We start from the raw sequence: 12,485 nt of genomic DNA, 5'->3' as shown, positions 1-12,485 counted from the left end.
TAACATTAACCAAAACAATAACCTTAAATTTGTGCATGATGCTAAGCACATCAATGACCTTAAAGACTTAACCGAAACTCTCACTCTAACTTGCACATAACCCTAGTCCAACCTCAGGCATAAACATAACTCTAAACTAAACCATAACCATGTACTTAAACATACGTTTAACACTGAGTATAAAACGTATCTCAGGCCAAGTACTAACCATGACCTGAGTTCTACTCCTTCCCTTGAACATATCTCAAACTTTGACCCTAAACCAAAACAAAACTGAAACCCTAATCTTAACAATTAGCCTAATCTTAACCCTTACCATGAATCCAAGTCCACAATAAACTGAAACATAAACCTTGCTCCAACCTAGGCCTTGATAAGGGTCTCTTTATGTCCACCTGAGGATGTAGTTTACGTGCCATTCATGGAAGGTGCTTTCAACCACATACATTGGAACTTCTCAGCAAAACTTAATTATCAACACGTCTCCCCAGAGACAAAGAATGGGTAAGACGCTTTGGTACACCAGGCACTTGGATCCAAACCAACAGCCAATTGCACAGCCATGTTTAGCATCAAAGAGAGTCCATATTCAATGGGAAGACATGTACATCATCGTTTCATTCAAACTGTCTGGTTTGCAGTATCGAAGGATGTGCTCAAGTGGCGTGATGCGGATCATCGCTCACTGCTGGTATTGCTAGGTCCGCCCACCATGGTGAATGCAGTGGAACAATCCATGCAGGATGCCAGGGGTTGCCCTAGCAGGGCAGGTCTATGGCCTTCATAGTAGGGTCATGGGGGTGGATGTACCAGTGGTGGCTACCAGAGTGGGCAGTACTGGAAGGAACCACAGATTTTCCATTTGGTTTAATGTTTATGAGGACTAGTTTCTGATCCTGTTGCACAGCCATGTATTGTTTATACAGTTATATGTTGACAACACATAACTTACGGATGAACGGATGTGCATAAGGATGCTGTGACTTGGAAAGATGCCATGGAGAGTTGGATGAATCTTCTTCAGAATGGTTAATTACTGCCTGGTTCATACCCCCGCTAAGGTACAGAGATCAACTATTTACTTGCCTCGCTCATTTATGAATGGTGTATTACTGCTCTTCATCATCCATTCAAAGAAGGCTCAAAACTGCACATTGATTTTTAAGGGATATTTTCCGGATTTTACAAAACATCAATGTTGTTAAAAAACTAACTTCTACGTCTGCACAATAAAAAAAATTAAATTCTGTTTACCCTGCGGTGTAAGCGAATCGTGGTACAGGGATACTGACTTGTTTTCACCTCATTGCTAACTAAGTCTTTGTAGGTCCTCCAGGTAGGAGAGAGAGAGGACCATGATGGAGAGGACATGGACGAGCCCACTTGGCACACACCCAGTTGTCAAGGCACTTTGAACCTAAGCCATTACACGTGTAGAATTGTTCAGCATGGCACAGACACTAACTCAAGAAGTCTTGTCGGAACAGCATGATTCCAGCTGCTAAACAAATGTGTAAAAATGTGCTGTTTTGTTCAGTGGCAGGGGATGGTTTTGTGGTTCTGGCCCACTGCCCCCCAAGGTCCTGCCTGTTTAGCATTTCTGGCTAAAGGCTTCCTGAGATTTGCAACCAGAGCTGGAACTTAGGGTGTGCTTGGATGTGTAGCGACAAGCAACTATACCCGATAGTTGTACAAGGTCAAGTAGGCCTTCTGTATCCTGCACAGCATAGTAAAGGCAATGCTCCGCAACACAGGGACACTGAGCAAGAATTGCAATGCCAGCGAGAAGTGCTCGATCATTTGTGCGAGGCTGGCCCTTTAAGAGAGTGTACTGCTGATGCACCTCCTAATAAGGACCTGTTGTATGCTTGGCTTCCTGGTCACACGTGCAAACACAGTCTGATAAGGGTCCAAAGGTCCCCAGAGTGCCATATTGCACTGGTGCCCTTGCAACCCAAAAACTGCATCCACATACTGGTGCATCGCCCATTTATCAGCTACCCAGATAAAAGCCGGATCATCTGCTCCAACCACTAAGTTAAGAAGCCGTCCTCACAAGAGTTTCAGCATCAAGGGCCTGATTCACAAATTGGTGGCTGCAGGACACCCACAAAAAGCACCAGATGGCCCTTCCACACTATTAAGAGAGAATTGTTATCAACGCGCACTAAATAGGGCATCTGCAGCTCTTTAGAAGATGTTTCACATCAGCCAAACCCTAAACCAACTGCAAAGTCTAAAATGACCCATAAATATACTTTTGTTTGTGAAGTGTGGGATATAACTGCACCGAACACTGCATTTCTGCATTCCTGGTAAACTGTAGAAGGTGAAGAATTGTGCTCATGCTTATCAGGGTGCTTAGTGAATGACTTCCCTTTTGGCTTCATTGACTCAAAAGATCATGCTCCTACCTTCCAGCTCCTCTGCAAAATAATGTTTGCGCTTGACCTTAACGAGAGCTTGAGCAAACACCACGCCTCCTGGTAGGACTAACCCCACCTCCTAGTCCTATGACTAGTCTCCATAACCTGCCATTCTAAGTACATTTTCCAGGGAAAAGCTTTGCTTTTTGTAATATCCATCCTCTTTGAATTAATTTTAATCTAGAGGTTTTGTAAAGTGCTACGCACAGCCGTCGGTTGCTTCAGGTTGCTAGGGATGGCACAGAATGGCAATGAGGAACTTAGAGTCCCAAGGGAAGACCTATCAGCCATGTGAATTCTGGTTCAGTTGCAACAACTGCATCTCTGTGGAGTTCAATGGAAAGTAGAACTAATGGATTGAGTTGTCAAAGGTTTCCTGAACCTCTTCTGTGCTCGGATTAAAGTTAAGAGCCATCCATTGCCCATGCACTAGAACTCCAGTTTCTAGAAAATCAGTTGGGTTTCCTCATAAGACATTCCCTTTATTGGTCAATATGGCAATGTATACAAACGTAGTCACATGCTATGCATTGGCAGATGTGCAGAAGTATGATGCAGGACAGCATAGACTGACAAACATTAAGCAATACGTATTCCACCAGTTCTGGCTCAATGTATGGGAGCCCGTATCAGTTATCAAGAGCATCGTTCACTCTGATGTCCCCTGGGCACATCACTTGGTGTGTCAGCACATTTCAGGGCAATGCATTATTAAGAAGCAGCTTTTGTGAGGGCTCAGATGCTATGCTGTTGGGAAGGGGATCTGCAGAATCAATAAAGCAAACCTGTTGTATGGTTTGTATGTATTTATGTATGTATGTATTTATGTATGGATAGCACAAACCTAGTCAAAAGGCAGAAGAGCGCTCTACAGAGTCAAAGACAAGCATAAAGTCATCAAGTAATAGGAGAGAACGTTGGGTTGTGGACAGAATTGGCCAATACAGTGAAGATAACCTCAAGAAGGACTACCTTAGGTTCATAGTGGTTAGAACCGACTAGTCTACAAAACTAAAAAACAAATAAAAGAGAACTCATGCCAATGAAACATAAAACAAGCTTAAGAAAAGTATTTAATTATTTTAAGCGGGGTGGGGGGGTGCTTTTCAATGTGCTATGCTAGTAGGCTCTTTTTACTGCTGTCTGGGACATTTACTTGGACGGTCTAGCAATGCCTAGTACCATGGATGCATGAGTGCAACATAATGCTATAAGTCTCTATTCAGCAGCGCTCTATCACCTAACATGGCTCCAGGTCTGATTGTACCTTCTCACTCTGGCTCCAATCCAAAGGCTTTCGAGTTTGTTGACAAGTGTATTGTCCAGAAAAGCTTTCTGGAGTTTATATCCATAGCTCTAGCTCATAGACCTTCAGGATGTCCACCTAATGTACATACCGAGTCAATGGTTGCCCTGGAAACCTAGCTTTTATGCATTCATCCATCCTGGACATAGGTTTGCCAAAACTTAGATCTACTTCCTAGTTCATTCAGTCTCCAAACTCAGTTTCATTCGTCTGGGATGACTCTCACCATTGAAACGATGCTGCTCTGGACCCAGAAGCCCACTCGCTTCAAGGTATCAGACATGGGAGGAGTGTTCCTCTAGTGTCTAAACTGCAGTCATGGTACCCAGAGACCTGGGTTCCTTGGTACGATTCTAAGCAAATCGCATTATCTCCCCGTACCTGTGACTATTAAAGCATAAAATGTAATACGAATAGGTGCAGTGTATAATGTAATGTATATCATATATGGCACAGAGACCTCTGATAAGCCTACTACTCTGTTACTATGTTGAAGCTTGTAAAGTGTCCTAGTCCCTTCGTTATGAGAGATGGGGTGTCCCACCACCTAAAGCCCTCATCCTCACGGCGCATCGTACCAATGCAGGTGCAAGCAGGAGTCTCCTCCGAATCAGAATTATAACAGATGCTGTAATACTGCACCCTGCATGTTTTTGCTCTTCCTATTTTTGTCTGGAAAAATACATAAGAAATCAGGCCAACAAATACTGTAAATCCTGAGTTTGAGTATCTCGGAATGGGGGAAACTCATGATATTGTGGCATTATCCCCATTCGAGATCTGAAACTCAGACTGGTCCAATAATGATACACCTGGTAAATACCACATCTGGAAGCATCAGTACGTACCTGGGCCACAGGCACCTCCAGGACTGAGTTGTTCATCTAATGAGTCCCTGAAGGCGCCGGCAGACGGTCTCTAGGAATAGACTAGAACATGTTTCAGTTCTTACCACCTCTTTCCTCAATGTTCGGACAGTCACGATAAGGTACGACCAGGTAATTCAAGAGTGCAGCGTCTTGATCCTTTGCTATGCGCTTCTTCCTTTATACCTGCTGTTGGTGGACCGGTCTCACGTGTATTTTTCTCTTGATGTAAAGTAGGTAGTTGTATGCTTTTTCTGTTCTTTATATATATACATCTATTTACAGTCATAAAAATGTCCTGTTAATTTCATTATTAACCCTGGGCGGAGTTCGTGGAGTTGCACTACGCGAAGCTACGCGAAGTGCAAAAAAACTCCCCCGCACTACGCGGAGCTCTGCAAGCGGCGGAGTACGGTAGAAAAATGATGTTCGCGGTGATTGCACAGTGCCGGATGCTTGTCCGCACTGTGCAAACATTGCGAACAGCACCATGCACAGCACAAGCTTACCTTTTCTTCCGCTCAAGTAGATTTTTACTCGAGCGGCAGCCTTCTCAACACGAACGGGCAGTTTCTCAACGCGAGTGGTCGCGAGCATATGCGACCACTCGCAATGAGAAACCGGACCCCCCTCATGTTGAGAAATCTCGCCGGGAGGTTTATTTCCACGCTCGCCAACTTCATGTTGGCGATCGCGAACGAGGAAAAATCTCGCCGGAAGGTGGATTTTCCTCGCTCGCGCTCGCCAACTTGACATTGGTGAATGCGAGCGAGGAAACAAACATTTTCTTACATGGTGGGTGTTACTATCCTGAGAAACAAATTCTTTTATAGGGAGCATATTTCCAATACATCACTTGCTGGATTTATGTGCTTGCTTGCACCTCTCATTTATACCACATAGTCCGTGGGCTTGGTTTCATGTTGACATTCTCCAAGAATAAACCTAACAATGCGATCAAAACATTTTCTTAGTAACAATTTCTCCATTGGTTTCGTTGTTGCTTTGTTTTGCTGTGTGATCTATTTTAGACATCTTTTCGCTGCCTTGTGGACTCTCTTGCCATCTCCTGTGCTTCATTGTCCACCTCACCCTCAAAAGGATGCTGGAGTGTCCACTGAAGTCAGTTGTAATAACGATGACGTGCTTTATGCAGCTCATTGAAGTCCACTGGGATATTCATGCATTGTAATAACAAATGTTATTGCAATGCAACCCATTGGTGCCTATATGATCACCATCACAAGGACGGAAGGGAGAGCCGCCCAACAATATCTAAACCAATAACTTACAGGATGCACACACAGCAGTGGCATTCTATGTCAGGACCGGAGGCTCCGATTATGCTTCTCATTTTCTTTACTGAAAAATCTCAGCAGCCAATCAGAAAGTAGAAAAAACACAAATATGTACTACAATACCCATAAACCTAGTGGGTATCACGTTATACCAAAGAGTAGTCCCCTATAAATGGAGCACAAGAGAATACTACATCCTCTTTCTTTGCTGCTCCGCAGCCAGTTAAGTGTTTTTTCACCTTTTCCTAATGTATGCATGCTTCGTTTGCCTAGCTTGCTTAATGTTATTTCCTTACACTTGGCTTGATTGTAGGGCCGTTGTGCGCGCTGCTCGCACTGCTGTTTTTTCCCTCTGCGCACTTTCGGCGCTGCCGCCCGTATCGGCCCGCGTTCTATCGCGCATTGGGTTTCCTTCGTTGCTTTACGGGTGCCGCTCCGTTTTCAGGGCACCGCTTGCGTGGGAGCGCGTATCGCCTCCTGGTTACGGGCGTTTTCTGCCTGCATAACCTCATTAGTGGAGTGGGAGACGGGGAGCAAGGACGCGCGCGCTCTGCGAGCGCTGTCCTCTTTCTGGCTTGTTTCGGCCGTCCGCGCATGCGCGGCGGCCATATTTGCATACCGGCATTTCTCCTCAGATTTCACCGGTGATTTTGAATGCAGGAGCAGCGTTTTTTCAAGGCTCTAAACCCACAAGCTTGCCAGCCTCCCCAGTGACGTCCAAGTCTACATTAGGGCTTGGGCTGTATAATTAGCATAGGCTCTGCCTAGAGTGGCATTGTTAGGCTAGCCCTCCCTCCACATTTAAATATTTACATATTTCTACACTTGGATTTATTAATTCCTGTGTTGTTTGGCTTGCCTGGGGTTTGGCCACTCCCCTTATTTATCACTGTCATTCCCCTTCAAGTAGTAAAACCTCTGACAGTGCATATTCCTCCTGTAGGTATATATTGTCACTTCTAAGTGCCTACAATGTCTGAATTTTATTATGATGAAGCGGACTATTTTGAGGAGGAACCCTCTGGGTCTTTGGAGTATGAGCTCGTCGAAGCTCTAGATGTGGGAGTTCAGCACTCCGTTAGCAAAGCTATGGTCAGGGCTATTGAACCCTTGAGGCGCCATTTATGCAATTACGCCTTACAGCAAGGCTGGCTTCCTGCATCGACGTCCAGCGCTTCATCTGGTGTTAAACGGTCCAAAAACCCACACACTTCCGATTTTGCGAAACTCGCAAAAACCATGGCGTCGGACCATTCTTATGGCTCTAAGTTCAAGGAGACTCCTTCTAGCTCTCCTCCCGGAGATGATGGGAATACCTCCTCTGGTATGTCGTCGGAGTCGGAGCCTTCTCCTCCTCTCGTGAAGAAGTCATGTAAAGAGCGGTTTGTGGACGCCCCCTCACATCCCACTTTATTAACCTTTGAGCCTTCTACAATTGTCCATCCTAATTCTTCTTCATGGCTCCCCTCAACTGAAGTTACGACCTAAGTCCATTCCCACTTACGTCAGCCGTTTGACAAGGATGTTAGAGCACGTTTACGTTCTGAATGCCCACATCCAGACCTCAGGGACAAGGTGGCAGATACTCCTGATGTGGATCCTTCCATGTTCACGTATCTTAAAAAATATACCAAGGATCCTAAGAAGGGTCTAGATCGTGCTTGGAGATCCTGCCAGGATAAGTTGCTGGATTTGTCCGGCCCCCTAACAAAGATTTTGGATTTGGGTTACATATCCAAAGCCTCAGGGCAGATTATCAATCCAGATGATTTAATTGGTTGGGCTCAACGTGCAATATGTTTATTAGGCAATGCTAATTGTGCCATGTCTAGTGAGCGCCGCCGCTCTATTCTTTTAAAACTCGATCCAAAGTTAGCTGAGTTGTCTTCTTAGGAGTCCGGCCCTTTAGCTCAGGGTCTCCTCTTTGGTCAACCTTTTTTGAAGGAATTAACTAAATTCGTCGCAACCTTCAGTGGCCTGGATAAAGCGCAGGGTTCCTTAAAGCGGGCTTTTCGCTAGGTTTTTGGAAGGGCCAGATGACATAGGGGGCAGTTGTTCGGCCGTGGTTACCAAAGAGGCACCCAACGAGGCTATGATTCCCAACGTGGCAAATATCAGGAGTCCACTTCTTCCGCCAATTTCTACCCCACACGTGGATCCCATACTTACAACAAAAAGGGACCCTATGGAGGCAACCAAGGAGGTCAACGCGATGCCACTCCTTCAGGTGAGCTTAATTCCTTTTTCAGACGCTCAATTGGGGGGCCGTCTCCAGTTTTTTCTCCACAAATGGCAAGAGATCTCGCAGGATGCGTGGATCCTGGATACGGTACAGGGTTACAGGATAGAGTTTCTTCATTCTCCCTCTCAGAGTCTTTCCCCGCGACCGATGGTTTTTTCCCATCTGGATCAGGTTTTCATTTCCAGCGAGATAGATTCGCTTCTCCAAAAAGGGGCCATAGAGCGGACGGTTCGTCATCCTCACGGCTTTGTCAGCAACGTCTTCCTGGTTCAGAAGAAGGTGGGTGGATTCAGGCTTGTTTTAAATCTCAAGGATATCAATGGATGGGTCGTATATCGTCACTTCAAGATGGAGGGGATCCATCGTCTTCAGGAAGGGGACTGGATGGTCCGCCTAGATCTGAAAGATGCTTATCTGTTGGTACCCATTTACGGACCTCATCGTCGTTTTCTTCAATTCCAATGGCAGGGAATGTGGTACGAGTACAAAGTCCTTCCTTTCGGCCTCTCGTCAGCACCTTGGTGCTTCACGAAGCTTCTGAGGCCTGTAGTTGAGTTTCTTCGTGCCAGGGGCGTTCGCCTCATCATTTATCTGGACGACATTCTCATCATGGGTCAGTGCCCTCGTCTTGTTTTGCAACATATTGCCTGGACCACGGATCTCTTCCAGAATCTGGGATTCTTGATCAACCCTCAAAAATCAATGTTGATTCCAGCTCAGTCGGTGGAGTTTCTGGGCTTCCTAGTCGACTCCCTCACTTGTCAACTCCTCTTACCCCAGCAGAAGATCAGATCAATCAAGAGAGAGTTGAGGTTGATTTTGAACAAGCAGACTGTGTCCTTGAGGTCTGTAGCCCGGGTCGTAGGGTTGTTAGCTTCTTCTATACAAGCAATCTTTCCGGGTCCCCTTCATTACCGAGCGCGTCAACGCCTCAAAATCCGCCATCTCCAGAAAGGCCTCAGGTATTCCGATCAGATTCCTCTTTCAGAGGAGGCGAGGTGGGAGATGTTGTGGTAGCTGGAACATATGGAGTCGTGGAACGGTCGAGCCCTAGTCAGCATCACTCCGGAGGTAGTGATCGAATCCGATGCCAGTCGGTGGGGTTGGGGAGCCCGATGCGGTCAAGTGTCCACTGGCGGCGGTTGGTCTCCAGAGGAGTTGAATCTTCACATCAATTGCCTGGAGCTTCTGGCGGGCTCCTTTGCAATTCGTTGCCTCTCACCCTTCAGACAAATTGTTGCATCCTTCTCCGCATGGATAGCGTGTCGGCGGTTCGGTATGTCAATAAGTTGGGTGGGACTCGGTCCCGTCTTCTAGCAGAGATTGCCAAAGACTTTTGGCACTTTTGCCTTCAGAACAGTCTCTTTGTAGTAGCAGAGTATCTTCCAGGGTGGAGCAACCAAGTTGCGGATTGGAATTCCAGACATCTCCGAGTTTTCAGCGATTGGCGGCTTCATCCTCGAATGTTCCGGTTGTTGAACAAGATGTGGGGCCCTAGTCGGATCGAACTGTTTGCTTCCCATCTCAACAAACAAATTCTGGAGTTCTTCAGCTGGTGTCCGGATCCGGAGGCTCTGGCCACAGATGCTTTTCTGCAAGTATGGCCTCCAGTGCTTTGTTATGTGTTCCCTCCATTTGTAATGATTCCAAGGGTCCTAGCCCGAACCAAATGTTATCGCTCGGAATTGAGTCTGATCACTCCTCTTTGGAGGGCTCAAGCATGGTTCCCAGTACTTCTAGAAATGTTATGTGCGGTTCCGGTTCTTCTTCCCCTTCGGTGGAATCTGTTGTTAGACCCTCTCCAATCCCCACATCCGTTGATAACATCAGGTCAACTACGGCTTGTCGCTTGGCGAATTTCGGGGATCGTTGGAAAGTCGCAGGCCTTTTGTCAGACGCTACCAGATTTATCAATGAGGCTTGGTCGCCCAACACACACAAACGTTATGCTACAGCATGGAAACGATAGTGTGATTGGTGCTCTTCACGGAATGTGGATCCCGCTGCAGCAGATGTCTCCTTGGCGGTGAACTTTCTAGCATCCTTAGCTGCTTCAGGTCTTGCTTATCGTACTGTCAATAATTTTCGATCAGCCATCTCGGCAGGTCATGTGGCCATTGATGGCAAACCACTTGGTGATCATCCTTTAGTGTGTAAATTACTTAGGGGTATCCGGTTGGTAAAACCCCGTGTCCTAAATATTCTGAGCTCTGGGATGTCACCATTATCTTACGCTTCTTGGATTCATGACCTTTAAATCAAGGTTTGTCTCGCAAACAACTTTCTGCCAAGCTAGCTATGTTACTTTGTTTAGTATCATGTAAACGCGTGTCTGATATCCGCGCCCTCGATCTAGCGGGTCGTAGATTCTCTCCTGAGGGTGTTACTTTTTTGGTCACTAGACGCACTAAAAGTAACACCACGTCTGTCACTTATCCTGCATTTCCTGACAATCCAAAACTGTGTGTCGTACAATGTATCCGGGATTATGAAGTAAGTACTGCAGGTTTTCGTCAAGATATGGCAGGTCAATTATTGATTGCTCTACAGAAACCTTTTCATCCAGTGACCCCAGCTACACTGGCACGATGGGTAGGTTGGCACATGAGCGAAGCTGGTATTGATGTTTCCAATTTTGGTGCTCATTCTGCTCGTGGTGCTATGGCATCTAAGGCCTTTTCTATGGGAGTCAGTTTATTGGACATTATGAAGGCAGCTGATTGGTCCTCTGACTCTACATTTAAAACCTTTTATTATAAACCTATTGTAAATGTTGCATCTGATGTGGTGGCGCAGCTTTGAACAAGCATAATCGTAGCCTCCGGTCCTGACATAGAATTAAAAATTTGCAAACATTTGTGACAAGAATTTTCAATTCTATTAAGGACACGGAGGCGAGGATTATCCCACCCGTATTCAGTACTGTATTGTCTGATTTGAAATGCTTTATAATGCAATGTATATTTATGCTGATGTTTTTTTTTTTCCCTCCCTCTTTTTTGCTATATCTCTTCCTGGGAGTGTGGTATTACGGCTTTATATTTCTATTTCAGGTTCTGATCTCAAGTGAAATTTGCTGCCTTTTCACCTTTAAAGAAGGTTCTTTCATCGTCTTCCAGGACATGCTGTTACGTTGAAGCCGCCTTCAAGTTTTTCTGGTTGCTGCCGTTGGCCTTTGTATTCCTTCGGTTGAATGGACTCTTTCCAGTTGTTTCTCGGATTCCAGACTGTGACTATATTTTGACTTAACTTTTTTCACACAAAGAAAGAGGATGTAGTATTCTCTTGTGCTCCATTTATAGGGGACTACTCTATGGTTGTTACGTGATACCCACTAGGTTTATGGGTATTGTAGTACATATTTGTGTTTTTTCTACTTTCTGATTGGCTGCTGAGATTTTTCAGTAAAGAAAATGAGAAGCATAATCCTCACCTCCGTGTCCTTAATAGAATTGAAAATTCTTGTCACGAATGTTTACAAATTTTTAATTCACCTATGTAGCAGTCTGAAAAATCTAATGTAGCGCCAAGACGCCCACGGCATGTGAGCGCTCTGCAGAAATATATAGCATTACATATCATAAGGTAGGTGAGAATGGCCCAATGCTGAAGTCTATGGGGTGCTAAGGTCCTGTGAATGCATCCACTCCCATACCATGGTGCCAATGCCGGCTTTCATTGTAGACACATTCTTTGAGACTGCTGCTGTCTGCCCCAACAATGCTTTATTATTCAGTAGGAGAAGCAGCCTTGTTGCCAAATAACAACACTTGTGATAAAGCAAAGCGCAGTCCATCATTTTTTATGTCAATGACACGATTTTAGCTTCCTCGCCTGCGATTTGTTCCCATAAAGCTGACAGCTACGTGTGCATCTTAATTAGAATGTATTTTTATTTATCGCTAATACAATCGCCTTAAGCATGATGTATCTGTAAAACAAGGCCCCGTAATCCGTCACTGATTCATCTTAATTTCGGCGAAATTAAAGGAGTCGCTGCGATATTGCACCTAATTGCACTTGTAATAAAAAGGACGGAGATGTTAATCAAAATAAATTGAAGCTAAACAATAAAATCATTAAATTCTTTACTGCTGTAAGTGTAACTAATCAGTTTTGACTTGAAGCGACGGCTCACAAATAATGGATGTGTCACTGAAGACGGGCTCATTAAATCCAGCTCCGTCCGCCCAGATCTGGGAGACAGCCGAACAGCGAGGCATGAGGACGGGGTGCCCCCCCTTTACCCATATAGGCCCCCCACACACTCGCTATGCACATGGGTCCAACAGACGGGTGGGGGCCGTGTATGAAGAGGCAGGAAATATGCCCTCTCTTCCCACACTC

This window comes from Triturus cristatus, chromosome 1_2 (assembly GCF_964204655.1).
Source record: "Triturus cristatus chromosome 1_2, aTriCri1.1, whole genome shotgun sequence".
NCBI lineage: Eukaryota > Metazoa > Chordata > Amphibia > Caudata > Salamandridae > Triturus > Triturus cristatus.
This window is presented reverse-complemented; position numbering follows the sequence as displayed.